The 4,854-nt window shown below is 46.2% G+C and overlaps 1 protein-coding gene across 4 annotated transcripts in view; it reads left to right on the top strand.

Moving 5' to 3' along the window:
* Positions 1–4,854, top strand: part of FAM13B (family with sequence similarity 13, member B) — an 86,824-nt gene continuing 81,970 nt past the window's right edge. For all 4 annotated transcript variants that reach the window (XM_011935279.1, XM_011935277.1, XM_011935275.1 and 1 more), the window contains exon 1: positions 1–304. The gene's annotated coding sequence lies outside the window, so the exon portion shown is untranslated. The remainder of the gene's footprint in view (positions 305–4,854) is intronic.

The following is a 4,854-nucleotide window of genomic DNA, read 5'->3' as shown; positions in this document are numbered from 1 at the left end:
GCCCGCCCGCAGCTCGCCTCCCGCTCGCGGTTAGGGAGGCTCTGCACCTCAGCCGTCGCCTCTGTCGCCACTCCGGCCCCCTCTTCCGCGTCTCCGCCACCACCACCGCCGGGGATATCCGGGGGTCGTTTACCGGGCTGGCCCCGCGCCACAGCCGTAGCTTTAACCTCCCGTCAGCGGCCGCCCCAGGAAGAGGCTTCCCGGCCGCGGAGCCACTTGGGGCCTCAGTTCTCGCCCTCTTGCGGTCCCCGCGGGTCCTGGAGAAGCGGCTGCGGCCAGGGAACGGGGCATCGCGGTTCCAACGGTAGGTAAACGGGCGGGTACCCGCATCTGCGCATGCGCGGGTTGCAGGTCGCCGCGGCCCTTCGCCGCCTGTTGCCCCCCAGCACCGCCTCCCACCCGCGCCTGCTACCGGGCGTTGTGTTTCGGGGTGTGGAGGACTCCAGCAGGTGGGGCGTTCCGTGGAGAGGGCCCCCTTTCCGCTGGAGAAAGAGGAAGATGAAGCCGTGCCAGGGGGGTGTGGCAGCCTTGGATTTGCAGCGGCTGCAGTGCCGTGAGCGGGCGTGCCCCTCACCTCCAGCCCCTCCAGAGTAGATGGCGCGACACCCCACGTTTCTTTGCTGACCTATCCTGCCCACTGGCGCTGCGCCTCTTCCCCGCCCACTTCCTTCATACTGGGCAGTGAAGTTGATATAGAAGAAAAAGGAGTGTGGTTTATTATGGGCTCAACTGCGCCCCTTTTTAAGGTCACGTGAGATGAGTGGTTGCGGACTTCCTTAAATCGCTCAGAGAATATAGCCAAAATTGGGCTGTTGGTGCACTGGGGCCTTGTCTAGAGTGCGCTCTGCATAGGCCAGGCTGGAAGGGGACACTTTGTATAACATTAGGGTTCACGTGGCACGCCTGGTTTCCTAGATGAGGTTGTAGGAAATGGAATCGGTTGGCACATTTGCGCAGTGGGAAACTTAAGCCCTTTTTGTTTGTAATCAGTTGAAATCAAACTGACTTTTAGAAAAATGGTGGATTATTTCATTTGGTTCCCCGTTTCGCCTTCTAATCAATGAAAAAAGTTGGGCATTTACTTTGAAGGATCTGATAAAATTCTGGCTAAAATGGTAGCCAGAATCATTACCAATAGTAATGCAGACTATTAATATTAACTGGGGTGCACCTGTTTAGAGAGACAGACATTAAAGGGTGGTTTTGAATTATTTGTCTTTTTAGAGCTGGATTAGTGTGAGGCTATTTTCAACCCTCCTTTTTTGGTAACCTTGAAATGCTTGTTGGCCTGGTTTTCTCACAGGTACTGTGCATTTACTAAGTGCTTGTTGATGGAATTGAATGAACTGATAATTATTTGTATATCCACTGGGAGCCCCTTCTTCCCTTCTTACTTTTTTTTTTTTTCTCCTTGAGACAGAGTTTCGCTCTGTCGCACAGGCTGAAGTGCAGTGGAGCGATCTCGGTTCATTGCAACCTCCTCCTCCCGGGTTCAAGCGATTCTCCTGCCTCAGCCTCCTAAGTAGCTGGGACTACAGGCGCCCGCTACCACGCCCGGCTAGTTTTTGTGTTTTTGGTAGAGACGAAGTTTCACTGTTGGCCAGGCTGGTCTCGAACTTCTGACTTCAAGTGATCGCCTGCCTCAGCCTCCCAAAGTTCTGGGATTACAGGCATGAGTCAACGTGCCTTGCCCCCTTCTTACTTTTTTAATCCATGCTGCTTTTAAAGTTGGAGTAATAGTTTCTCCAATTTAATATTATTACTAATTTAGACACCTGTGTGACACAGCTTACGTTCTTGGAAAATGTAGAAGGGGGCGTATTGCAGTGGCATAATTCATTGGGTGGTGTAAATGTTAGTGTGTTTTTTAATTAGAATATCATTGTTTTAGGACAAAATGGCTGAAATGAATCTGTTGACTTGTCAGTGTTTCCCCACCAATAAAATAACTGCTTTTATAATCATTTATTAATAACTTCAATCCATTGCTGCATAGCTCCTCCATCATCGTATACAAATTTTAAACTTGGGGACTATAATAGTATAAATTACTGTTTTTTTGTTTGTTTGGTTCTTTTTTTTTTTTTTTTTTTTTTTTTTTTTTTTTTTTTGAGACAGAATATCACTGTCACCCAGGCTGGAGTGCAGTGGTGCAATCCCAGCTCACTGCAACCTCTGCCCCCCCAGGTTCAAACGATTCTTCTGACTTAGCCTCCCGAGTAGCTGGGACTACAGGTGCTTGCCACTGCGCCCGACTGATTTTTGTATTTTTTGTAGAGACGGAGTTTTGCCATGTTGCCCAGGCTGGTCTCAAACTCCTGACCTCAGATAATCTCCCTGCTTCTGCCTCCCGAAGTGTTGGGATTACAGGTGTGAGCCACCTTGCCCAGCCTTATGTTCAATTTTTTTTTTTTTGGGGGGGGTAGGGGATGGAGTTTCGTTCCTTTTGCCCAGGCTGGAGTGCAATGGCACGATCTCAGCTCACCGCAACCTTTGCCTCCCCGGTTCAAGCGATTCTGTTGCCTCAGCCTCCTGAGTAGCTAGGATTACAGGCATGTATAACACGCCCGGCTAATTTTGTATTTTTAGTAGATACGGGGTTTCTCCATATTGGTCAGGCTGGTCTCGGACTCAGGTGATCCGCCCACCTCAGCCCCCAAAGTGCTGGGATTACAGGCGTGAGCCACCGTGCCGGGTACATTCAATTTTTTGAGGAACTGCCTTATTCCACAGCACCTGTACCATTTTATGTTACCACTAGCAGTGCACAAGGGTTCCATTTTCTCCACATCCTTGCCAACAGTTGTTATTGTTTGCTGGTTGGTTTGTTTGACAATTACCTTTTTGGATTTTATTGTGTTTTTGATTTGCATTTTTCTGAAGGCTAGTGACAGACTTCTGCTTATTGACCTTTTGTTTATCTTCTTTAGAGAAATGTCTATTCAGACCCAGTGCCCATTTTTGAATTGGGTTTTTTTGTTGTTGTTGTAGGTGTAGCTATTGTTTTTGAATTTATTTTCTAAATGAGTTAAAAGACCTAGCATTTCTGAAAGTGAATACTCGATTTTTTAATAGAAGTAGAGCATTTCTGTTTTACAGGTTATCCATCCAGTTGTTAAAAGAAAAATTTACCTGACCGGGTGTGGTGGTGCACAACTGTAGACCCTTGTACTTGAGAGGCCGAGGTGAGAGGATGAACCCAGGAGTTTTGAGGCTAGCCTGGGCGATATAGTAAGGCCTTGTCTCTAAAAGAAAGAAAAAAATTTTAAAAAACCTTCTTAAATTTAACAGAGTTTAATTGAGCAAAGAATGATACACAAATTGGGCACCCTTCTCAACCTAGAATATGTTCAGAGGGACTTCAGGTTTGCCATGTGGTTGGATAATAATTATGAACAGAAAAAGGAAAGTGACATACAGAAAATAGAAGTGAGGTACAGAAACAACCTGGATTGGTTACAGCTCAGCATTTGCCTTATCTGAACATGATTTGACAGTTGCCCACCTTTGACTAAAACTCTGTGATTGGTGTAAGAGTAGGTTACAGTCTCTTTACACATCCAGTTAGGTTACAGTTTACTAGGTATGAGAAACCTTTGGGCCGAATTTAAAATAGGTAAGGAAGCAGCTTTAGGCTAAACTAAATTTGACACAGTGAAGAGGCTGCTTTTATATCTGAAGATCGTTTTCAGTTACTTAGTGTTAATAGATCTATATTTAGGTCTTGACTAGAAATATATTGTACCAAGAACTTATTTCCATCACATCAGTGTTACGAAGGTGCATGCATTAAGTGAAGACTATATTTTCATCAATGAATTCATTCCTTTTTTTTTTTTTTTGAGACAGAGTCTCGCTCTGTCGCTCAAGCTGGAATGCAATGGCATGTGATCTTGGCTCGCTGCAACCTCCGCCTCCCGAGTTCAAGCGATTCTCCTGCCTCAGCCTCCCGAGTAGCTGGGATTACCGGCATCCATCGTCACGCCTAGCTGATTTTTGTATTTTTAGTAGAGACAGGGTTTCGCCATGTTGGCCAGGTTGGTTTTGAACCCCTGACCTCAGATGATCCGCCCACCTCAGCTTCTCAAAATGCTGGGATTACAGGCATGAGCCACTGTACCTGGTTTTTTTTTGTTTTGTTTTTTTTTTTTTTTGTTTGTTTTTTTCTGAGACGGAGTCTCTCTCTGTCGCCCAGGCTGGAGTGCAGTGGTGGGATCTCGGCTCACTGCAAGCTCCGCCTCCTGGGTTCACGCCATTCTCCTGCCTCAGCCTCCCGAGTAGCTGGGACTACAGGCGCCTGCCACGTCGCCCGGCTAGTTTTTTTGTATTTTTTAGTAGAGACGGGGTTTCACCGTGTTAGCCAGAATGGTCTCAATCTCCTGACCTCGTGATCCGCCCGTCTCGGCCTCCCAAAGTGCTGGGATTACAGGCTTGAGCCACCGCGCCCGGCCTTTTTTTTGTTTTTAAATAGAGATGGAGTCTCCTGGGCTCAAAAGATCCTCCTACTTGAGCCTCTCAAGGTGTTGGGATTACACACATGAGCCACCATAGCAGGCTAATGAATATATTCTTATGAAAGAACTTTCCTTTGTTAATAAAGTGTTTTGTAACATGGCTTTTCTTACTTGATTAAGAAAAAGGAAGTATGGTATGTGTATATGAACCTGACCGCAGTCGGTGTTCGCCAAGCCGTAGAAAGGTTAGGGGTTTCTATAAGAGAGGCAGTAGGTTAATATGTGAGTAGCCAACTTTGATTCAAAATGGAAATAATAAAGGATATTTGGAATGGAATGTAATAAAGGCTGTTTTTTTTTTTGTTTGTTTGTCTGTTTGCTTGTTTTCTTTATTTTGTGG

Source organism: Colobus angolensis, unplaced genomic scaffold, assembly GCF_000951035.1.
Source record: "Colobus angolensis palliatus isolate OR3802 unplaced genomic scaffold, Cang.pa_1.0 Scaffold142, whole genome shotgun sequence".
Lineage (NCBI taxonomy): Eukaryota > Metazoa > Chordata > Mammalia > Primates > Cercopithecidae > Colobus > Colobus angolensis.
This window is presented reverse-complemented; position numbering and strand designations above follow the sequence as displayed.